Source organism: Bufo bufo, chromosome 3 (assembly GCF_905171765.1).
Source record: "Bufo bufo chromosome 3, aBufBuf1.1, whole genome shotgun sequence".
Lineage (NCBI taxonomy): Eukaryota > Metazoa > Chordata > Amphibia > Anura > Bufonidae > Bufo > Bufo bufo.
Window position 1 is genome coordinate 18,828,247 of NC_053391.1, and position 26,105 is coordinate 18,854,351.

At 43.9% G+C, this 26,105-nt stretch overlaps 1 long non-coding RNA gene across 1 annotated transcript; it reads left to right on the forward strand.

Moving 5' to 3' along the window:
- Positions 1–670: 670 nt before the first annotated feature.
- On the forward strand, positions 671–16,832 carry LOC120993179. Its single transcript, XR_005777153.1, has 3 exons — positions 671–805; positions 16,576–16,583; positions 16,821–16,832. It is a non-coding gene; the product is annotated as an uncharacterized LOC120993179 (long non-coding RNA).
- Positions 16,833–26,105: the final 9,273 nt, after the last annotated feature.

Here is a 26,105-nt window from a genome sequence, read left to right on the forward strand (position 1 = left end):
AAAATCAAGGAAGACCCACGGACGAAAAAACGGTCACGGATCACGGACCTACGGACGCCGTTTTTGCGGACCGTAAAAAAAAACGGTCGTGTGCATGAGGCCTTACATTGTGACATTCTAGGTCCCAGGAAACTAATTTAATGCCTAAAGATAGTTTCAGGATTTAAAATAAGCTCTTTCCTCATACTTTTCACTCCCACGCTGAAAAGAAAAAAGCAGGGGTGATGCTAGCCATTAAAGATACAGTCTCTTTTAAACTTATATCTACTACTACAGACAGCCAAGGCCGCTACATTATCATTGTCTGTCTAATCAATAATCAGCAAGGGTCCATTCACACGTCCGTTATAACACTCTGTTTCCGTTCCGATTTAAATCGGAACGTTTTTTCGGATCCATTAATTTCAATTGCTTCTGCAAAAATGCGGACACTAATCATAGTGCTGTCCGAATCACGGAATCCGTTCCATTTTCCTATTTTCGAGTTTGTGGATCCTGAAAAAAAATTAAGCTTGTCCTACTTTCTGTCCGTTTTTCGGGTCCGTTGTCCATTCAAGTCAATGGATCCGCATAAATACGGATGACATGCACAAAACCATCCGAATGTCATCCGATTTTGCGCATCCGTTGACAGGAAAATGGATGGAGAAAAATAAATAAATAAACGGAATAGCGGAAACACGGAACGGATTCGGAAGCACTTTAGTAAAAAAACGGAAGGTTGTACTGAAAAATGGATCGGCAAAAAAAAGGAACGTTTATCTGGAAAGGTAAAAATACTGACGTGTGAATGGAGCCTTACACTGTAGCATCCATATATGCACCTAATAAATCACAGATTCACTTCCTTCACCTCTTCTTCAACAAACTGACACCAATAAGACAGGGGTTTGTAATACTCTGCGGCGACTATAATAAAGTTATTGACCCTATGATTGACAAGACAGTAAGGACAGAGACTTCTCATTAACCTCCCTGACGGTATTCCCGAGCGTGACTCGGGGTTAATTTTCGCTGCCAGGAGCGGTAACCCCGAGTCACGTTCGGGGTAACATTGCAAAGTCCCTTCACCTTCTGCCGGCGATCCGGCGATGTCCTCCGCTTGTGTTGTGCCAGATCTCTATAGCTTGAGAAAAAGTCTATACCGGAAGTGACGCGGCCGCACAGGAATCAGCTGGAGGAGGGTGTGCGCGGTGCTGCGCAAGCGCACATCCACTGGCTTAGGAAGGAATCGTTGCAGCCCCGAGATGAAGTACTTCGTGCACCGCGCGTGCGCACTTAGGGGTATAGAGATTTTGCAGCGCACAATGTTGCATCAGATCTCCCTACCCCTGAGTGCGCACGCGCACACAAATAATCAGTTGCAGTTCATCCTGATTTGATCTGATGATTTGTGCGCGCGTGCGCACTCAAGGGTAGGGAGATCTGATGCAACATTGTGCGCTGCTAAATCTCTATGTGCGGTGCACAAAGTACTTCTATTGCGGCGCTGCAACGATTCTTCCCTAAGCCAGTGGATGTGCGCTTGTGCAGCAATGCGCACACCATCCTCCAGCTGATTCCTGTCCGGCCGCGTCACTTCCTGTGCGGCCGCGTCACTTCCGGTATAGACTTTTCGCAAGGTATAGAGATCTGGCAGAATACCAGCCGGCATTTGACTTCCTGGTTCCGTTCCCTGCGAACAGCAGCTGCGCATGGGAGCGGAACTGGGCGGGAAATTCAAATAAATATAAACATTAAAAGTGACAAACACACATAAAAGAGGTTATACATTGTAATCTGAGATGATTACACTGTATAACCTCAGATCTGACATTTGATGACTGTACAGTGCCCCTTGCCTGCCATTTTACTGTCATTTGTGCCCATAAAATATTTATGCAAAAAATTGTACCACTTTTGGTACAAAATTCCTGACATAATCATACCGCCAGGGAGGTTAAGAGAGTTATTGCACAAAGTGGAGATTTTTGACCCATGGCGCATATTCAATGCGTCTGAAAAAGACAACTTTTTTCTCAAGCCCCCATAACTCATACTCCCCTATAGATATGGTATTAGTGGATAAAAGGCTAGTACAAAATATAATTTCATCAGATATCGGTACCAACTTGGTCCGACCATGCCCCTACCTCTATACTTATTAGGGCTCTTTCACACTTGCGTTGTTGTGTTCCGGCATAGAGTTCCGTCGCCGGGGCTCTATGCCGGAAGAATCCTGATCAGTTTTATCCTAATGCATTCTGAATGGAGAGAAATCCGTTCAGGATGCATCAGGATGTCTTCAGTTCAGGACCGGAACGTTTTTTGGCCGGAGAAAATACTGCAGCATGCTGCGCTTTTTGCTCCGGTCAAAAATCCTGAACACTTGCCGCATCGACGGATCCGGAATAATAGCCATTGAAATGTATTATTCCGGATCCGTCCTAACATCTTCAGTTGTTACGACGCAACGACGGATCCGGAAGTTGCACCTGCGCCTGCGCCAGGAAGTAGGGAGGGCTTGGCTGGCGCAAAAACTTCCACTAGACAGCCCGCGCGGGAGAAGACAGGGCGTGAAAGAAGCTCCTGGAGGTGAGTATTGTGTGTGTTTATCCCTTGCATATTTTATTAGTTGTAAAACAAACTAGAAATTTTCTGATAAGAAATAATTGACATACCGGATCCGCTCATCAGTACACGACGGATCCGCTGTTTCAACGGATCCGGACGACGGATCCGGCCCCATATCGGATCAGTACGATGGATCCGGAAAAAAAACGTTGATGTTGGGTTCAGGATTTCCAGATCAGTATCTTACTAAAAAACCAGGAAAGACGCATCTGGAAAGAAAAAAATTATGCGTTTTTCCGGATCCGGAAAAAGGAGTACACTACGGATCCGGACAATGCAAGTGTGAAAGAGCCCTTAACCTTCAATACTCTCCCTCGCGAGCCCCGTGGAGATTGAATACTTGCCTCTATTCCACTTCACGCTTTGCATGGATATTTTACTCTTAATAACTCATCTGGTGTCTCGTTGTCCACGATCTGGTGCACTCACAAAGCGGTCATGAGGGGTATCTTTCTAAAATACTCTGCTTTTTAAAAGAGAAAGAGAAATCAAAAGATCGAACTACTTATAGGCCAGATTAGACAAGTAGAGCGTGACAACCAAAAATTTCCCCAAATTACCTTCACAACCCATTTGAAAAATTACAGATATAAGCTACATGCGTTAATGCAATCCGGATTTGAGTTCTACCTTTACAAATCCAAATCCATGTATTACTATTGAGGAAACAGAGCTAATAAATCTTTAGCAAACAAGATTAAGGCTACTTTCACACTAGCGTTTAAGTTTTCCGATATTGAGATCCGTCATAGGGGCTCAATACCGGAAAAAAACGCTTCCGTTTTGTTCCCATTCATTTTCAATGGGGACAAAACTGAACAGAACAGAACGGAATGCTCCAAAATGCATCCCGTTGCGTTTAGTTGTGTTCCCAGACCGGAGAGCAAACCGCAACACATTGCATTTTGCTTTCAGTCCTGGGATGCGAATGCAAGACGGATCCGCCATTACCCCAATGCAAGATCCGTTTTCTTTTACACAATCTGCCACAATAGAAAATGGACCCGTCCTCCCTTGACTTTCAACGGAGTTAATGACGGATCCTTCTTGGCTATGTTAAAGATAATACAACCAGATCCGTTCATAGTGGATGCAGATGGTTTTATTATCAGTAACGGAAGCGTTTTTGCTGGACCCTGCCGCATCCAGCAAAAATTCTAGTGTAAAAGTACCCTAAGGCTAAATCTGCCAAATCTAGGATCCCCTTTTTATATAGTATAGTGGCTCTGACCTCTGGTATCAGTGGTATGTGGTGCACAACCCTTACGACCTACCCCTGGCCGCAGAGAAAGTGAAATAGCAGATATGTCAAGTGGTAGGGGGCACTCAACTATCTGGTACCAGATGGACAAAGATGTTGTAACAGTATTCAAGCAAATATTTATTCAATAAAAACTGGTATTAGTGGTATTGTGGTCCACTTCAGGGGATTCCTAAAAAACAATCATAGAGAACAATGTTATAAATAAAACATTACATCACACATATGGCGCCAGGAGAAAAAAAAAATCGTAGGAGAAAAAAAAAATCGTAGGAAAAAAAATTAAAAATGTCACTGAATGCTCCAAATAGTTGAGGCTATGCAGTAGGAGCCTGATCGTTGGAGCTCAAAGGCTCTAGTTTAGGATATAGGTCTGTTTAAGTCCGCGATACCATGAGCTGCCAAGCTTTCAGATAATCAGGGTATTTAGGTAAAACAGGAATCTCTTATATGAGATATAATGCTATGTGTCAGAACATGTAGCCTGCTACTATATATCGTTGCTCCACTAGGGGCATGCACTATAATAGGCAATATAGCAGCTAAACAATGACTTTAACATGGGTACATGTAATATGTACTTGAACCATGAGTACTTTACCCCTCCAGGAAAAGTTTGATCCGATTCTAGTTCACTTGGATGATCCGGTCTGCATGCGGTCAGACGCCAGGTTTGTATCTAGGACCTTCTGCCTTGTCCCACGTGATCCAGGTCATGTGATCGGAGAATATCCACGTGATCGGAGGGGAGAGTGCGGGTTGGCTCAGATGAGTTCGCTGCTTAGGCACGCGCCTCTTGAACTGGAAATGAAGTATAGCTGGCATTTGTAATGTTCATATCCACAAATGTAGTAGTGTTGAACCCATTAGAGGATGGTAGCTGCTAAAACCAAATGCGTTTCGGGGTCTGAACTTGCCCCTTCCTCACCACTGTGAAAGAAGCAAGTTCAGACCCCGAAACGCATTTGGTTTTAGCAGCTACCATTATCTAATCGATTCTATCTTTATACTATAAATCTGTGATACTGGCCCAACTGAAACAACAGACACTGTTCAGAGAGGTGTACTGTTTTCCCTCCTTGTAAATCTCACATTTGATGATGGACCACAGGTTCTCAATGGGGTTCAGATCAGGTGAACAAGGAGGCCATGTCATTAGATTTTCTTCTTTTATACCCTTTCTTGCCAGCCACGCTGTGGAGTACTTGGACGCGTGTGATGGAGCATTGTCCTGCATGAAAATCATGTTTTTCTTGAAGGATGCAGACTTCTTCCTGTACCACTGCTTGAAGAAGGTGTCTTCCAGAAACTGGCAGTAGGACTGGGAGTTGAGCTTGACTCCATCCTCAACCCGAAAAGGCCCCACAAGCTCATCTTTGATGATACCAGCCCAAACCAGTACTCCACCTCCACCTTGCTGACGTCTGAGTCGGACTGGAGCGCTCTGTCATTTACCAATCCAGCCCCGGGCCCATCCATCTGGCCCATCAAGACTCACTCTCATTTCATCAGTCCATAAAACCTTAGAAAAATCAGTCTTGAGATATTTCTTGGCCCAGTCTTGACGTTTCAGCTTGTGTGTCTTGTTCAGTGGTGGTCGTCTTTCAGCCTTTCTTACCTTGGCCATGTCTCTGAGTATTGCACACCTTGTGCTTTTGGGCACTCCAGTGTTACAGCTCTGAAATATGGCCAAACTGGTGGCAAGTGGCATCTTGGCAGCTGCACGCTTGACTTTTCTCAGTTCATGGGCAGTTATTTTGCGCCTTGGTTTTTCCACACGCTTCTTGCGACCCTGTTGACTATTTTGAATGAAACGCTTGATTGTTCGATGATCACGCTTCAGAAGCTTTGCAATTTTAAGAGTTCTGCATCCCTCTGCAAGATATCTCACTATTTTTGACTTTTCTGAGCCTGTCAAGTCCTTCTTTTGACCCATTTTGCCAAAGGAAAGGAAGTTGCCTAATAATTATGCACACCTAATATAGGGTGTTGATGTCATTAGACCACATCCCTTGTCATTACAGAGATGCACATCACCTAATATGCTTAATTGGTAGTAGGCTTTCGAGCCTATACAGCTTGGAGTAAGACAACATGCATAAAGAGGATGATGTGGTCAAAATACTCATTTGCCTAATAATTCTGCACGCAGTGTATTGCGGGCAGTCCATACTTTGGTTACAATTTTGTGCTGCCTTGAATTTTCCTTTTGATATATATATATATATATATATATATAGAGAAAAGAAAAAGTCCAGTGGGAGCACCAACCAGAATGTGGGTGCACGGTCCAGCGCAGGGTAGCAGCAATCCCCAATGGTATAGGAAACAAAGAAGTAGGACTGCACTCCAAGATAGTGATAAGACTCCAAGAAGTTTCGGCTCACAAGAGCCTTCCTCAAGCATGGTAACAGTGAAAGTGAGAGCATTATAAAGGCATTTACAAAGTGTCCAACCCATATGGGTGTGGTTACAATCAATTACAATTACAGACATCTGATACAAATCAATACAATAAAGTGCGTGTGCATAAAGTGAGCAGTGATATACAATTTATGACTAAGGGATGCCATCCCTTCAACGTGAATTAAAATGTATGCAATACTTCGTTTAGGTTAAGATCACAATTACATAAGTGATTATGTGATGAAAGCGGATCACAGAAATCAGACCCTAGGAAGCAATGGGGCCCGCATATACCATCACGTTCATTGCGCGTCTCCAACTCTTCATTGCGCATGACCACACTGACATCATCAGATGCGTCACAGTGCAAGGGTCAAGCGCATGCGCTCTGTGTAATCGACATAAGAGCGCCATTTTACTTAAGGGAAAAATACCCTAAAGTTACGTACATGTTGTATGCCTAACTGTTGTCTAAACAAGATAATTGTATCTGCGACCGCTGTAGGGATGATACAATTATCAGGCTTAGATATACCATGGCAAGCCGGATGCCTGTGAAGGCGTCCGGTTGCCATGGTAACCATTGGGGCTGACACATCAGCGCACGATGGGGGAGGGAGCTCCCCCTTCCAAACAGCGGTCCCTACGGACCACACGATGGAAGAGAATAAACGGCCGACATTAGTGCAGGCATGGGGTCATGGGGTTCCGCTCGGCCATCCTGAAATTGAAAGAGGGGGGGTGCGCACAGTTATACACAGCAGCGCAGCCCCGATCTCCTCACCATTCACTGAGGAGATCCGGGCTGCGCTGCTGAACGCTGAAAGCCCGGACAGCTTCCCTCCTCCTCTGCTGATAAGACACCATTCCCCCCCCACTCCCTTCTCCTTCTGTTCGGGTGGCCACACATTCGCTAAACTATATTCTTTTGTGCTGCGTTTACTATGGAGCCGCGCATGCGCGGCTCTATTTTAGACGCGACTCAAAGGAATATACAATCTGTGCATGTGCAGCCGCCTGGAGCCGTCGGAGACATTTTCTTTGAGAGGCCGGCCACTGGATCGCAGGAGCTACTCTGCGCAAGCCTGGCCCATGGATGCGGCAGGCGAGAGGTGGCCGTATCCATGGGAAACGCGCATCAACAATGAAAAGGGAAACAACTGTTTTTAATAAGAATCGTAGGAATTGGGCAAAATGTTCACTGTGGGAAAAATGTTTAAGTAAAAGATGATCCATAAGATGGGAACTCTAGCCAGGAGTAGGGAGTTCGCTAACTATACCACAATCCTGAGAGAGAATGGAATCCCATATCGCTGGGGTACCCAGTGAAACTTATTGTCAGTAGAAATAGCACTAACTTTATTTTACTTTCTCTATCTCAAGCTGCAAACCTTCTGGAGAGGTAGTCCTTACTCCAAAATTTCTTGGCCTCTCTTTTCTCTTGGACAACACCTGGGGTTACAGTCAGGTGGAAGCTAGAGCAATATTGGTGCTTCTCCAGCTTTGTTTGAGGGATGACCACTAGTCCCAGACCCTTGCAGGAGCATTCTGGCCCAGAAAGACTGGGATTGGTTTATGGGGGCCCCTTCTCTTATGGAGAGGACCTGCGATGGACCATGACCTTGTGCACGTTTTTTTTTGTGTGGCACGCAGCACAATTTTCATGCACGGGTGTAGAAAGAAAGTATCTCGGGCTTTAATAAAAAAAAATTAAAAAAAGATTAAGCAGACCTGCCTCAGCCTCCTCTTTGCTCTACCTGTTAGTGATCCTCATCATCCATACAAGGAAAGGAGCTCATGAAGAAATTGCAGAAGTGTGGAGAGGAACCCAGCTCGCAGACTGCCATTATAAATAATGAGAGGGATCTGGTAAATGATTTATAATAAAGTAATACTTAAGTATTCTCAATCATTTTATTTTATTAATTTTGGACGATGAGGAGTTACAGATTGGTGCATGGATCCCAACAGCCCCTAGAGACTGACACATGGACCCAAGCGGGACAACTACTACAGGTGGAGAAATGAGGCTTTGAAATATAATGTTGTACTAGAAAATCACTGCAACCTGTTTTCTGATTAGAATTGGTTATGTACCCCATTTTATATACATTTTATATCAGATTGGTCTAGTGCCAGGATGTAATATAAATGAATTATTAATAATAATAGTAATAATAATCACCATGAAGCCCAGTTTGTCATTTACTTTTTACCTTAGTTTTATATAATTTCAAATTGGGAGATTGTCCTTCAGTAGCTCCTGTTCTTAATAATTCATTTAAATGAAAAGGAAAAATTTTGGGCTGCTTTATGGTCTTTTTTAAATATAATGTGCAATTATTGATTTTGGGACTATAGTATATACACTGTTATGGGTGCTTTCTGTATAGAGACCTTCATTATAAAACTATATACAGATACCTTCAGGTGTTGGAAATAAAAGTATCTACTGTAAAGATAACGGTCAAAAAAAAAACCAGACAATATATTATAGATTATCCCTATTACTAAGCCTCTTTCCATCTATTATTGGTTATTATGTGTGGTCCAGTGATGGCAGTCAGGATCGGTGATTGCCTGTGTTCCCTGCACAGTTACAGGTATGTACTATCACATGTATGGACACTGCGTGTACAATTACTTACACACTACTGTGCGGACAATCACCAGTCACTGCTGCCATCACTGAACCTCCAGGAAAAAGTTATTCCCATTATAAGAATCTCCTCCCTCTTACTGGATCTGATTCTAAGGTTTAATGCAAGAAATGAAATCCAAGAAGAAGTGTAGAAAATGTGTATTGTAAACGGTGGAAATCGGTGTCCAGTTATGATGGGAGTTATATGGAGATCTACATGGAGACATACACAAGAGACATTACAGACAGAGACACATTGTCCTTATACACAGCACAGATTACAATATTTTATAATTCCTTCCATTTACAGTCAGTTCAGTGACACTTACCAGACATGGACCCTTCACACACTCAGGACTCCAATCAGTATCTTCTCCTCAGCAAGTCGATGATCCAAGTCAATTCCCTTGGTGAATTCTGGCTTTCTGAGCTTTTATACCCCTTTGGTGGCTATAGCTATTTGCTCCTCCTCTTCTTCCAGTAGACAACCAGTCCCACCTTCATAATCATTCAAACCTTTCATCCTCAGATCTGGCTTCCCTCATTGCAATATGTAATAGAGGAAGAATGGCCACACCTTCTCATCAACAAGTTTAGCATTTTCTGAAACAAAGATAACTGGGCACTCTCAGGATATCTGAACCAAGTGAAATTTATTAACATGTAATAGCATGAGTAACTGTACGTGCTGACAGTAATAATATTAAAATATACAAAACCATAAAACACAACATGCAATAATACAATATGACAAATGGAAAATGGTATACTAAAAATATAAATTCTAAAATTTGAGGAATAAAATGGAATATTCGATAATATCTCGTATGAATATTCGACAAATATTCGTATGGGAAAGTCTCGTGCTGAATGGTTGTGATAAACCAATGTCCTTTAACAACGTCCCTTTCGATATGTATCAGGGATATCCGGAAATAAGCAAAGTCCCAATGCGCAATCAAATGGACAAACTCAAGCGGCGTCCCGTTAATAGCATCCACCAGCGGCGTCCCACTGGAATATTAGTACAGTTTTTAAATAGCTGGATAATAATCGCTGGATAAAATCGAACGGTCTTACCGCCTCCCTTAATAGATCGACAAAGATGAAGTTATGGTCCTCTGAGTTTGCAGACCAATATTTCGTAATAAACTCGCACACAGGCAATTGTTTGGCACATGTGGTCAGGCCTTCCCCATGCAATCAGGCCTCGCACGTTCTTTTCCAAATATGCCCTTTGTGTGACAGATGATTCTTTCTTTGCGATTCTCCAGTCAAATCTCCAGCTTCCCAAGTGGTCCAAGATTTGGGGTCCTGTCTAGGCTAGACACGTTTCGGGGTTTAACATCACCCCTTCCTCATGCACCTCTTGGGTCATTAGCTAGTCCAGTGCGTCACATACTCCTTTTTTTTTTTTAGCATTTTCTGGCCTCCTGAGATGGTTCTTCATTTAAACATTGTATTTGCAGGGGAGAGACCTATTGTTCACACTCCTATTTAGCATCTGTAAGAGATTCCTGGGATACTCCGAGACCTTTTCATGTGAGAATCAGTGTAAACAATGAGCATTTTACATCCTGATGAGATACATTCCATCCAGACCTACAACCACATGACTCTCCATCTATAATTCACATATATTGCATACTCCTTATTATATCCAGTAGAACAGATGATAAGACTTGCATTATAGAAGTCCTTATTCCTTACAGATCTCAATAAATAAGTATATATATACAATAGTGCCTGCGCTATCGCTATTAAATTTTCTCTGTGTGCACTAAGGCAGACAGAGCCGCTGCTGAGTACCTTGGTGGATGACGGCTGCTCCGATCCAAAATGGTATGTACAAAGATAAAGATGAACAAACTAATGTTCGGTACCAGCGCTGGGGATATAATAGATTGTATTAGTTTGGTAATTACCTTATTCCGGCAGGACCAGGGGTTTGGTCAAATAAAGTATGCACCGACTGTCCGGTGTGGCAATAGGATGAAATAACTTTGCAGTGCTTCTTACTTCTTGCTTCTTGCTCAACCTCAGAGCGCGTATGCCGCCCCGGCCGGTGGCTGGCGTGCGCGCAAGGGAGCTGTGTTGGTACAGGGTTCCGGAGCGTGCGGCGTGACGTCACGACTGACCTACAGGGTGATCCAGAGGCCAAAAAGCGATCCTACGCGTTTCGAAGCCTACGGGCTTCTTCGTCAGGGAAGTTATTTCATCCTATTGCCACACCGGACAGTCGGTGCATACTTTATTTGACCAAACCCCTGGTCCTGCCGGAATAAGGTAATTACCAAACTAATACAATCTATTATATCCCCAGCGCTGGTACCGAACATTAGTTTGTTCATCTTTATCTTTGTCCTTACAGATCTCACCTAGAGGATGAATGACTGTAAAAAAACTAACCCTGTTTGATTTAACTTTTCTTGTTTTTAGGGGTGTCAGGCTGATACTTTTCAGCGGGAAATTATATGATTTACTGCGACTTAAAAATATAGAGAAATTTGGGGTAAAGTTGGATGCAGAACTAAACAGAAGTAGCATAGCTGAGCTCCAGCAGACATAGCCAAGAACATCATTATAAAGCATCCCAGAGGCACCCAAACTGTGCTGGAGCAGACCCCTCTCCATCCACTCACCACCAGGAAGACACTGCAGATGACGAGGATGAAGAAAAACCCCCGGTTCACCCACAAAACTTACCTCTTTCTTCACAGTAGCAACGATCCAAGATGGCCCCCGGCACATGCAGGAGGCAGCACAGACACCAATGAACTCCAGCAACAAGCGCATCACGAGGCAACAGGTCCATGAGGAGCTGGTAGGACATATTTCCCCTGTAAGTAAAACTACTTATGTGAGTGGGGGGGGGGGGGGGGGGGGTCTGCCCAAAGCTCTCCAGCAGGGGCAAAGTCTGTATGAGCCCTAATACAAGCTCTGAACATGATAGGATCACCCTGTCTGCTATGCAAGATTTAATGGCAGACCTGAGAAGTTCTATACACTCAGATATTCAGTCAGCCTTAAACACTATAAGGGCAGACATCACGGCTATGTACTAGCTCGCTTTCACTTATTCCATTTTAAAAAAGATGAAAAAGAAGAAAAAAAAAAGACATTCCTGAGCGTTTTAAACAAGTTTCTTTCTATGCTGATCTCTCTCCAGCAACTCTAGCCAGGAGGAGGGAGTTTGCTAAATATACCACAATCCTGAGAGATAATGGAATCCCATATTGCTGGGGTTTACCAGCAGTGATGTCGCGAACATAAAATTTTCCGTTCGCGAACGCAAATTTCTGCAAATGTTCGCGAACGGGCGAACCGGGCGAACCGCCATACACTTCTATAGGCAGGCGAATTTCTAGCCACAGTAGTGATGGATAAGTTGTTTCAAGGGGACTAACACCTGGACTGTGGCATGCAGGAGGGGGATCCATGGCAAAACTCCCATGGAAAATTATGTAGTTGACGCAGAGTTGGATTGTAATCCATAAAGGGCATAAATCACCTAACAATCCAATTTTTTTTTGAACAACGTGGTTTAAAACATCCAGTGTGTGTATACGATCAGGTATGATGTTGTATCGATCAGGTAGTGTAAGGGTTACGCCCGCTTCACAGACATTGACAGACCAAACTCCCCTTTTAATGCACCGTAAACAACCGCAAACTCCCCATTTGTTCAAGGTTGGATACCAAGCTAGCCATGTCCCGTTGATATCATTGAAGGTTTCTTCCTCAACCCAGCCACGTACAACACCAAGGGTCCCGGAAAAGTGAATTGAATAGATTTTTCGAACGGGGAGATGGTTAAAAAAACGCTGGCTCCGTCTTCTTTGTTTGAATCCACGGTCACTGCGTCTGTGCCGTGCAATTTACTGCCCCACCCGATATGAGTGGTATTTTCTGTAGTTCTCTCTTCTCATCAGTTTAATCCCTGTTACGTCCCCAATCTGGGGTCCATTTATTAAATAGATTTTTCGAACGGGGAGATGGTTAAAAAAATGCTGGCTCCCTCCCCTTTGTTTGAATCCACGCCACCAGTGGCGTAACTATCAGGGAAGCAGGGGAAGCAGCTGCTTCGGGGCCCGAGCTCAGAAGGGGCCCGGGAGCAGTCACTGTACTTTGTCACCCCGGGCCCCTTTCAGAGCAGCTGACTTCTCCTGCATGTGCACCTCTGACCTGACATCAGTGACATTGCTCCGCCTCTCCCCCTCCTCAGTTCTTATGATGGACACTGACCAGCAACAGGACGGCCCGATGTGGGCGGAACTATAATAGCCCCGCCCCCTTTTCTACCCGCGATTCCTGCAGCTTGAACCTTCCCTGCCCAGCAAGCTGAACATCAGTTGCATTGCCACAACTGCACCAGTGATGTGAGTGTCATGGGAACTGGGGTTATATTCAGCTTTCCCAGACTGTGCACATGTGACCTGCAGTACAGTAGGAAAGCTGGGTGAATTATATCATGAAATGTCACCCAGCTTCCCTGCTATCCTGCATGGCACAAGTGCAGATGCATTAGAGTATGCGGGAGAGGCACAGCAAGAAAGCTGGGTGTCTATATATGTGTATTGTATATGTGTGCGTCCATGTATGTGATGACTGTGTATGACTGCGTCCATGTATGTGAAGAGTATGTGTATGAGTGCGTCCATGTATATGTGGAGAGTGTGTGTATGAGTGCGTCCATGTATGTGGAGAGTGTGTGTATGAGTGCGTCCATGTATGTGGAGAGTGTGTGTATGAATGCATCTATGTATATGTGGAGAGTGCGTGTATGAGTGCATCTATGTATATGGTGAGCACATGTATGAATGCATCTATGTATATGTTGAGTGCGTGTATGAGTGCGTCCATGTATATGTTGAGTGTGTGTATGACTGCGTCCATATATGTGGAGAATGCGTGTATGACTGCGTCCATGTATGTGGAGAGTGCGTCCATGTATATGTGGAGAGTGCGTGTATGACTGCGTCCATGTATGTGGAGAGTGCGTGTATGACTGCTTCCATGTATGTGGAGAGTGCGTGTATGACTGCGTCCATGTATGTGGAGAGTGCGTGTATGACTGCGTCCATCTATGTGGAGAGTGCGTGTATGACTGCGTCCATCTATGTGGAGAGTGCGTGTATGACTGCGTCCATGTATGTGGAGAGTGCGTGTATGACTGCGTCCATGTATGTGGAGAGTGCGTGTATGACTGCGTCCATGTATGTGGAGAGTGCGTGTATGACCGCGTCCATGGCTGCAGTATGAAAGGTACAGAGGCTAAAATACTTGTGGATATGTAAAGGTAAATCAGACATGTCTATTACAATTGCAGCGCAGATTTTAAAGGGGTTGAGTTGAATATAAATGCCGTCAACAACTGTAAATGTTAAAAAACAAAGTCGTGCTAAAAATGACAGTAAATACTGTAAATAAAAAGTCACAAAATAGCCATATAAGAGGGGTTTGCACAGGAGGAGGCGGTTTGTGAAGAAGTGTGTAAGTGTGTGTGGGGGGCCTCGTACAAAAATTTGCTGTGGGGCCCAGTCAGTTCTAGTTACGCCTCTGCACGCCACGGTCACTGCGTCTGCGCCGTGCAATTTACTGCCCCACCCGATATGAGTGGTATTTTCTGTAGTTCTCTCTTCTCATCAGTTTAATCCCTGTTACGTCCCCAATCTGGGGTCAATTTATTAAATAGATTTTTCAAACGGGGAGATGGTTAAAAAAATGCTGGCTCCCTCCCCTTTGTTTGAATCCACGCCACGGTCACTGCGTCTGCGCCGTGCAATTTACTGTCAGTACTATTTTCTGTAGTACTATTCTCATCAGTTTAATCCCTATTACGTCCCATATCAGGGTGGGATTGCCTTTTGTGAAAAAATAATGTTATTGTTGCAGCCGCTGTTGTAGCATCGGCCGGAAAAATTGATGTTTTCAAGGCAGAAAGGTGACTAAAACATTGCAGCTTGAACCCTAGTTGGTGGCGGAGAATTCACGAAAGTCATCCGGTATGCAGACATTAAATACAGCAGCGTAGGGACCATTTTGAGGCCAAGGCATGTCATCAGGCCCTTTGTTAGTCAAACGTATCCCCCACTGTCAGTCCCTTTGGGATCCATGCCTCATTCATCTTAATGAAGGTGAGGTAATCAACACTTTTTTGACCGAGGCGACTTCTCTTGTCAGTGACAATGCCTCCTGCTGCACTGAAGGTCCTTTCTGACAGAACACTTGAAGCGGGGCAGGCCAGAAGTTCTATCGCAAACTGGGATAGCTCAGGCCACAGGTCAAGCCTGCACACCCAGTAGTCAAGGGGTTCATCGCTCCTCAGAGTGTCAATATCTGCAGTTAAGGCGAGGTAGTCTGCTACCTGTCGGTCGAGTCGTTCTCTAAGGCTGGAACCCGAAGGGCTGAGGCGATGTGTAGGACTGAAAAAGCTCTGCATGTCCTCCATCAACAACACATCTGTAAAGCGTCCTGTCCTTGCCGCCGTGGTCGTGGTAGGAGGAGGATTACTTTCACCTCTTCCCCTGTTAGATTCACGTTGTGCTGTGACATCCCCCTTATAAGCTGTGTAAAGCATATTTTTTAGTTTTGTTTTGAACTGCTGCATCCTTTCTGACTTTCGGTAAGTTGGTAACATTTCCGCCACTTTCTGCTTATACCGGAAGTCTAGTAGCGTGGCCACCCAGTACAGGTCGTTGTCCTTCATCCTTTTTATACGAGGGTCCCTCAACAGACATGACAGCATGAAAGACCCCATTTGCACAAGGTTGGATGCCGAGCTACTCATTTCCCGTTCCTCATCCTCACTGATGTCATTGACGGTCTGTTCTTCACCCCAGCCACGTACAACACCACGGGTCCCAGATAGGTGACAACAACGAGCACCCTGGGATGCCTGCTGTGGTTGGTCTTCCTCCTCCTCAAAGCCACATTCCTCCTCTGACTCCTCTTCCTCAGACTCCTCTTCCAGCGTTGCCGCAGGTCCAGCAAGCGATGATGACAAGGCTGTTTCTGGTGGTGATGGTGACCACAACTCTTCCTCTTCACGCTCATCTACAGCCTGATCCAGCACTCTTCGCAGGGCACGCTCCAGGAAGAAAACAAATGTGATGAGGTCGCTGATGGTGCCTTCGGTGCGACTGACTAGGTTTGTCACCTCCTCAAAAGGACGCATGAGCCTACAGGCATTGCGCATGAGCATCCAGTAACGTGGCAAAAAAATTCCCAGCTCCGCAGAGGCTGTCCTAGCACCCCGGTCATACAAATACTCGTTGACGGCTTTTTCTTGTTGGAGCAGGCGGTCGAACATTAGGAGTGTTGAATTCCAACGTGTCGGGCTGTCGCAAATCAAGCGCCTCACTGGCATGTTGTTTCGGCGCTGAATGTCTGAAAAGTGCGCCATGGCCGTGTAGGAACGCCTGAAATGGTCACACACCTTCCTGGCCTGCTTGAGGACGTCCTGTAAGCCTGGGTACTTAGACACAAAGCGTTGTACGATGAGATTCAACACATGTGCCATGCACGGCACATGTGACAACTTGCCCAAATTCAATGCCGCCAACAAATTGCTTCCATTGTCACACACCACTTTGTCGATCTCCAGTTGGTGCGGGGTCAGCCACTGATCCACCTGTACGTTCAGGGCGGACAGGAGTGCTGGTCCGGTGTGGCTCTCTGCTTTCAGGCAAGTCAACCCCAAGACAGCGTGACACTGTCGTATCCGGGATGTGGAATAGCCCCTGGGGAGCTGGGGGGATTCAGTTGATGTGCAGCCAGACGCCGCAGCAGAAGAGGACTCAGCCGAGGAGGTTATGGAAGAGGATGGAGTAGGAGGAGTAGAGGAGGTGGCAGTAGGCCTGCCTGCAAGTCGTGGCGGTGTCACCAACTCCGCTGCAGAGCCACGCATTCCATGCTTGTCAGCCGTCAGCAGGTTGACCCAATGCGCAGTGTAGGTGATATACCTGCCCTGACCGTGCTTTGAAGACCAGGTATCAGTGGTCAGATGGACCCTTGCCCCAACACTGTATGCCAGAGATGCCATGACTTCCTTTTCAATCACTGAGTAGAGGTTTGGAATTGCCTTTTTTGAAAAAAAATTTGGTCCGGGTACCTTCCACTGTGGTGTCCCAATAGCGACAAATTTTTTGAAGGCCTCAGACTCCACCAGCTGGTATGGTAAAAGCTGGCGGGCTAAGAGTTCCGTCAAGCCAGCTGTCAGACGCCGGGCAAGGGGGTGACTCTGGGACATTGGCTTCCTACGTTCAAACATTTCCTTTACAGACACCTGACTGTGGGCAGATGAGATGGAACTGCTGAAGGTGAGAGGCGGGTGGTTAAGAGGGGGCAAGGAGGACAGCAGTGGTTGACTTGGCTGAAGATGCTGGACCAGGAGGAGGATGGTGGCTTTGAGCTTGTGTGCTGCTTCTACTCGTCATCATGTGTTGATCCCATAGGCGTTTGTGATGTGCGATCATGTGCCTTCGCAAAGCAGTTGTACCTAGGTGGGTGTTGGATTTCCCATGACTCAGTTTCTTTTGACACAGGTTGCAAATGGCATCGCTGTTGTCAGAGGCAGACACACAAAAAAAATGCCACACTGCTGAGCTTTGCAATGACGGCATTCTGGTGGTGGCAGCAGCATGTGTTGATTGGCGCGCTGTCTGGCTGACCCCGGGTGCCGATACATGCTGTCTGACTGTGCCACTAGCTCCTTGCGACGACCTCCCCCTGCTTCCAACTCGTCTCCTCCTCCTCTCTGTCTCCCCTTCTGAACTTTCCCCCTCTTCTTCTTCTCTTCGAGTAGGCACCCACGTGGCACCCACGGACACATCGTCATCATCAACCACTTCACTTGTATCTGACACCTCAGCAAAGGAAGCAGCAGCGGGTACAACATCATCATCATCACACTGTACGTCCATGTGTGTAATGCTGCCTGACTGAGACATATCCCTGTTATCTCCATCCTCTGGCAATAATGGTTGCGCATCACTCATTTCTTCCAACTGATGAAGCGGCTGTGGTGGCTGTGGTGGTAGTGGTGGTGGTGGCGGCGGGCGGGAGAGTGGTAACTTGAGAGCAGGTGACCAAAGCTGAGCTGGAGGAGGATGGTGCGTCAAGGTTCTTAGCAGAAGCTGTTGAAGATTGGGTGTCCTGTGTAAGCCAGTCAACTATTTTCTCCGAATTTTTTGGGTTCAGGGTACGTGGCCTCTGAACACTGGGCATTATTCCAGGGCCAGTGGAAATTACAGCACCACGAACACGACGGCCCCTGCGGCGTGGCCTGCCTCTGCCTGTCATTTTTTATTAGATAAGTGTTACTATGCGTGCAAGGTACTGTGCCACCCTATATAAGTGGTGGGCAGTGGGCACAGTACAGTCTGTGTGGGCCTGACACACACTGGCTTGCAACTGGGATTATATCACCGAAAAATATTAAATAGAATTTTTATTTATCTGCGAGGTATTTGTGAGTGAGTGACACCCTGTAACGGTATAAGTGGAGGTCTAGCCACTAGCCAGTGGCCACAATACAGTCTGTGTGGGCCTGACACACGGGCTTGCAACTGTGATTAGATCACAGAAAAATATTAAATAATTTTTTTTTATCTGCGAGGTATTTTCTGTCACACCCTGTATGAATGGTGTGCACACAGTACTGTCTGTGACTGAGCCTGCAGCCTCTCACACACGGGCAAGCAACTGCAATATATCTATATATAAAAAAATTAAAAAAAGCAGACTGATGTACCAGCCCTGAAAAGGGCTTTTTGGGATGCTATCAGGACGCCGTCCTTACAGCAGATGAGTCTGTGGACACAGAACACTGCCCTAGCTAACGCTTTCCCTATTAGATCAGCAGCAGCAGCACTGTCCCTCCTCTCACTGAGAATGCAGATTCCGAAATGAATCTAAAATGGATGCTGTCCAGGAGGTGGGAGGGTCTGGGAGGGAGGGTCTGCTGCTGATTGGCTGGAATGTGTCTGCTGACTGTGAGGTACAGGGTCAAAGATTACTCAATGATGATGTATAGGGGGCGGACCGAACATTGCATATGTTCGCCCGCCGCGGCGAATGCGAACAAGCTATGTTCGCCAGGAACTATTCGCCGGCGAACTATTCGGGCCATCTCTATTTCCCAGTGAAACGAATTGTCAGTAAAAATAGCACTAACTTTATTTTACTTTCTCCATCTCAAGCTGGTGTTTTTCAACTGTTGAGTTGATTAAAACAGCTATTTCCGATTAATCAGGGTAATTAGGATGCTTTAGAACACCTTGGACTATTTGGAATGGTATAGAACTTTTGACTTTTCCACAGACTGTGACAGTTTGTGAAGGGTATGAATAATTTTGGACACTTTTAGCTAAAATGTAAATAAAAGCTGAGAAAGGTTTTTTTTTCACAATAATGCCTCTTGTACATCGTCTTATTGTCTTTTGGGAGACACCTATGTCATTTCCCATCAAAAAAATTCTTGCTGGTTGAATAAAAGTAACTTTAAGTCAAAATTTGCCAGGGGTATGAATAATTATGAGCAGCACTGTATATATCTCAAAACACACAAATGTTAAAGGCCTTGACTTTCTCATCTACTTCGGAGACTCTCCCATATACGAGCTGTTGGTTTCCTGTTCGGACATCCAATAAGTCATGTCTTGGCGGTGGCTGTTGGACGTCCGCTGTTGGATAAAATTCAGATTTTTTGCCACATATTTTTTTATTTTTTTCGTTTTTGCTATTTTGGTTCTTCTTTTTCTCAGCTAATGTAGTTGTATTTACATCGCGAACTGGATCCCCCCCCCTCTCCCACCCTACACATGGCAATTGTGACTGGGTTTGGTGATCTACTAGAGACTGTATGGCTCCTTAAAAGTTTTAATTTCCTTGTTGTTTATTCTTTTTTTTTTTTTAGGGTGACATGTCATTACCTGCTTCTGATTTACTGACACATCTTTGCACTCTATTGTTCTATGTAGCACTGTACATTTTATATGGCATTACACTAATAAAGGGGAGGCAATGGTGGAGGTTACTGTTAAAGGGGTTGTCTTACTTCAGTAAAGAGCATTTAGTATGTAAAGACAGTTAATACAAGACACCAACTAATATATTGTTATTATCAATATTGCTTCCTTTGCTGGCTGGATTCATTTTTTCATCGCAATATATACTGATTGTTTCCATGGTTACGACCACTCTGCAATCCATCAGCGGTGGTCATGCTTAAACAATATAGAAAAAAGCACCAGCATATGTGCGCCTCTAGGTTCCTGGCTAACAGCATGGTACCAATAAAACCGTTACCTCATCCCTCAAAATTTGGGCCTTACATAAGAAAATCACTCAAAAAATATAAAAACTATAGCTCTCAGAACATGAAGACATTAAAACATCATTTTTTTGTTAAAAAATGCCATTATTGTGTTAAAGTGAAATAAATAAAAAAAATGTATAAATATTAGGTATCACCGTGTCACTAACAACCAGCTCTATAAAAGTATCACATAAACTAACCCCTCAGGTGAACACCATAAAAAATAAAAACAGTGCCAAATAAGCCATTTTTGTCGCCTTTCATCGCACAAATTGCAACATCAAGCGATCAAAAAGGCGTATACCCCCAAAATACCAATCAATAGTACCAATCAAACCGTCACCTCATCTCACAAAACATGACATCTTACCTAAGACAATCAGTCAAAAAATAAAAAAAACTATGACTCTTAGACAATGGAGACACTAAAATAGGATTTTTTTTTGCTTCAAAACTGCTATTATTGTGTTAAATTGAAATAAAAAAAAGTAGACATATTAGGTGTTGTCGTGTCCGTAACAACCTGCTCTATAAGATTATCACATGACCTAACCCCTCAGGTGAACACCGTAAAAAATAAATAAAATAAAAACTGCCCAAAAAAGCTATTTTTTGTAAACTACCATCACACAAAGCAATTAAAAAGGTGTATGCCTCCCAAAATAGTACCAATCAAACCGTCACCTCATCCTGCAAAAATGAGAACCTAACTAAGACAATCGGTCAAAAAATAAAAAAGCTATGGCTCGCAGACTATGGAGACACAAAGACATCATTTTTTTTGTTTCAAAAATGCTAATATTGCGTAAAACTTAAATAAATAGGAAAAAGTATACATATTAAGTATTGCCATGTCTGTATGGATCTGCTCTATAATGTCTCATTATCTAACCTCTCAGGTGAACACTGTAAAAAAAAAGTATATGAAAACTGCTAAAACAACCAATTTTTTGGTCACCTTGCCACATAAAGTGTAATAATGAATGATCAAAAAATCATATGTACCCAAAAATGGTACCAATAAAAAAATATATATATGGCGTTCAGAAAATAGAGACACAAAAGCTTTTTTTTTTTTTCAAAAATGCTTTATTATGTAAGACTGAAACAAATAAGCAAAGTAGACATATTTGATATAATTGCATCCATAACAACCTGCTGTATAAAAATAACACATGATCTACCCTGTCAGATGAATGTTGTAAAAAATAGAAATAGTGCCAAAACTGGCACCTCATCCCCTAGTTTCCAAAATGGGACACTTTTTGGGAGTTTCTACTGTAAGGGTGCATCGGGGGGCTTCAAATGGGACATGTCATCTAAAAACCAGTCCAACAAAATCTGCTTTCCAAAAACCATATGGCGCTCCTATTCTACTGCACCCTGCCATGTGCCCTTACATCAGTTTACGACCACATACGGGGTGTTTATGTAAACCGCAGAATCAGGGTAATAAATATTAAGTTTTGTTTGGCTGTTAACCCTCGATGTGTTAAAGAAAAAAATGGATTAAAATGGAAAATCTGCCAAAAAAGTGAAATTTTAAAATTTCATCTCCACTTTCCTTTAATTCTCGTGGAACATATAAAGGGTTAACAAAGTTTATAAAATCAGTTTTGAGTAACTTGAGGGGTGTAGCTTTCCACTATGTAAGCCCCACACAGTGACTTCAGAACTGAACTGGTCCTTAAATAAATCTGACTTACATTTTCTTACATTTTTTTTATAGTTTAAAAAATTCTAAACCTTCTAACGTCCTAAAAAAAATTTAATTACATTACCAAAATGATACCCACATAAAGTATATATATATGGGGAATGTTAATTAATGAGTATTTTATGAGGCATTACTATCTGTCTTAAAAGCAGAGAGAATCAAATTTAGAAAACAGTGAATTCTTTCAAATTTTCGTTAACTTTTTTTTTATAAATAAAGATAAAAAATATTGACTCAAATGTACCATTAACATGAAGTCCAATGTGTCATGGGAAAACAGTCTCTGATTGGCTTGAATAAATAAAAGCGTTCCAAAGTTATTACCACATAAAGTGACACATGTGAGATTTTCAAAATTAAGCCTGGTCAGGAAGGGGGTAAATGGCCCGGTATGGAAGTGGTTAAGGGGGCGAGCCACTGTGGAGGTCACTGTTAAAGATGCGGGCTCTATGGAGGTTACTGTTAAAGGGGCAGGGGACTTTGAAGGTCACTGTTAAGGCAGCTGGGTATTTTGGAGGTCATTGTTCAGGGAGTGGGTGTCAAGGCCTATGGTGTGTATAGTGACATTTTCCTTCACTTGGTTGCCCGTGACTACGTTTAGTGTTGTATGCATGTGGTGGCAGTGTCTCGGCCTTCTGGCTGATCCCCAGGACATGGTTGCAACGCATGCCGTTGCCCGCGGCAACAGGTGAAGTGTGTGTTTATGTTGTACTTCCCCTTTAAGTGTCCGTCTTCCCTTGCCTTGTTTTGGAAGGGTCAACTTCCTTCCTAGTGTGTGCGCACTGGGTGTGTCTGTGTGTGGGTGTGGCTACATGGGCTATAAGGCCTCAGTTTAGATCAGTAGTCTGAGGGGTACTTCAGCCATGGTTAGCTGGAGTCATCCTCCTGTGTTATACCAGTGGGGGCCACCCTTGTGGTCATAGGTTCATGTATGGTGTTGTGAAGATGTTGCTTTGGTCTCTTTATTTATTGCAGCTTATGGTTTCCTGGGTTCCCGTGTGATGTGTGGTGTGTGATGTGTCCTTTGTGTTGTTGTGCACAGCAGCACTTGTACATGGGTTCCAGGTTGTGTGTCTGTGGCAGGTAGGTGTGGTACTAGTTTCACTTACCTGCCATTGCCATATGTCTGTTTATGTTTCCCCTTTCTTTATATAGCTTGGCCACTGAGACTCCTGTTCGTCCGTATCTAGGAGGAACAGGTAGTCTTACCCAGCTTCTAGTCCAGGGCCACCCTGAGGGCTAGCAGGAATATCAGGTTCCGGAGTATGAGCCCTCCTGCCATCAGGGTCGGCTCATACGGCTAGGAGACAGGGTCAGAATTAGGGATTGATAGGAGGTGACCTGCTCCCTGATTCCTGTCCTGGCCTTGCATCGACCATCCATCTTCTGGCATCGCACTGCTGAGGGTTTTCCCCATCCTCAGCCGTGACAGTGGGGTACTGTAGAGATCACTGTTAAGAAAATGGGGTAATCCCTCATAAGATTTTTTAAATATCTCACTAGACTTGATCTATAGCTAAAATGTTTCCTACATTCTGTATATTAAAATGGCTTTTCTCCTGTGTGACTTCCCAGGTGTGTCACAAGACTTGATTTCTCAGTAAAACACTTTGCACATTTAGTACATGAAAATAGCTTCTCCCCTGTGTGAGTTCTCAGATGGTTTTCAAGATGATGTTTAAGTTTAAATGACTTCCTACATTCAGGACATGGAAATGGCCTCTCTCCTGTGTGAATTTTCTGATGTTGCACAAGACTGGATTTATCATTAAAACATTTCCCACATTCCAGACATGAAAATGGATTCTCTCCTGTGTGAATTCTCTGATGTTTCACAAGACTTGATTCATCATTTAAATATTTCCCGCATTCTGGACATAAAAACGGCTTTTCTCCTGTGTGAATTCTCTGATGCACCTCAAGATTTGATTTCCTACTAAAACACTGCTCACATTCAGGACATGAAAATCGCTTCTCCCCTGTGTGAGTTCTCAGATGGTTTTCAAGATGATGTTTACGTTTAAATGACTTCCTACATTCAGGACATGGAAATGGCCTCTCTCCTGTGTGAATTCTCTGATGTTCCTCAAAACTTGATTTTCTGCTAAAACGCTTCCCACATTCAGAACATGAAAATGGCTTCTCCCCTGTATGAATGCGGAGATGTTTAACAAGATAAGCTTTGTCAGCAAAATATTTTTCACATTCTGAACATGAATATGGCTTCTCCCCAGTATGAGTTCTCAGGTGTATCTTAAGATGATGCTGACTCTTAAACCACTTCCCACATTCCGAACATAAAAATGGCTTATCTCCTGTGTGACTTCTCATATGTGGTTCTAGATGATGTTTACACTTAAACAACTTCCCACATTCCTGACATGAAAATGGCTTCTCTCCTGTGTGAGTCCTCTGATGTTCTACAAGATGTGATTTCCGACTAAAACTTTTCCCACATTCTAAACATGAAAATGGCTTCTCTTCTGTGTGAATTCTGGAATGTTGAAGAAGACGTGATTTCACAGTAAAAGTTTTCTCACATTCTGAACATGAATAAGGCTTCTCTCCTGTGGAATTTCTCTGATGTTGAGCAAAACTTGATAACACAATAGACATTTTTTCTCTTTCTGAACATGAAAATGGTCGTTCATCTTTCAGAATTTCTTTGTGCACAGAAAGATAAAATTTATTTTTCAAATCTCTCCCATAGTCAGAACTTGCAGACATCTCACCCAGATTATGTCCAGTTGGGTTATTGCTAAGCTTCAATTGATTATAGTCTATGTTTTAAGTTGCAATTAGATGACCTTAGGAGCCTTTTATCCAGTCTTCACCTGGGAAAACAAATAATTTTTATAAGATAAAAGGTTCTCTTTTTCCTAATTACACACAAAAAGTTAAAATATAACAGTAACTTACAGATAAAAAGTGTACCAAAGTTATAAATACTAATTGCTAATAAGAAATTAAATGCATTGATTAAGAGAAATCTGTCAGCAAATTCTGTTTAACACATGCAGAAGCATCATTGGCAGCAGCCACCTGGCATTAATTGCTATGCTAACCTGAGTTTGGGAAATGTTTTTTTTACAGTACAAATTAATTTATAAAGTTATTGTGCAAAGTCTCTCTAGCAATAACTTCGGCTCATTGGAGCCAATACATTCTAATACTGTACGGAGCTCTTGCTCCGTACAATATTAGAATGAAGTTTTATGCAAATCGACTTCGGATGTTTTATCTGAAGACAATTTGCTTATCCCTAACCATGACCTTGTGCAAGTTTTTGTGTGGCACGTGGTACGATTTTTATGCATGGGTTTAGAAAGCACACATCTCGGTCTTTCAAAAAAATAATAATGATTAAGCAGACCTGCCTCATCCTCCTTTCTGCTCTTTCTGTTATTGATCCCCATTCTCCATACAACTGGTGAGATCTGAGCTAGGAACGGAGCTCATGTGTCACGACTGAGGATGGGGGAAATCCTCAGCCGTGTAGCCTGGTCATGTTATGGCCTACTTGGCCAGGAGAACAGGATAGGGAGCAGGTCACCTCCTAACAGCGTCCCTACCCTGACCCTAACTCCTAACTGCATGGGCCGACCTTAAAGGTAGGAGGACCCATGCGCAGGAACCTCGGATCCCTAACTCACCCTCCGTCCTGTCCCTGCGCTAGGAGTCAGAGTAAGACACCCCACTCCTCCTAGGCACGGAGGAGCAGGAGTCTCAACGGCCAAGCTGTTGGGAAAATGGGGGAACACAAACAGTCCTATGGATATGGCAGGTAATGTGAACTAGTTCCACTTACCTGCCACAGCCTTGCTGACTGAATCCCTGTGCAGGCAAGCTGAAGTCCAGACAAGATTCAATGAACCCAGCAAACACACAACCACACACAGGAACCCAGATCCATAGCTGCACAAAAATACAACAGGAACAAATCAACTGATCATAACATAACATAGTGAATCACAATTTATGATCACAAGGGTGGCCCACACTGGCAGATGGAAATGACCAGGAGAGTTCCTCCAGCTTACAAGGCTGGAGTACCCCTCAGAAGTCTGTCTAAACTGAGGCTTTATAGCCCAGGCAGCCACACCCACAAACGGACACACCCAGTGCACACACACTAGGAAGGAGATTA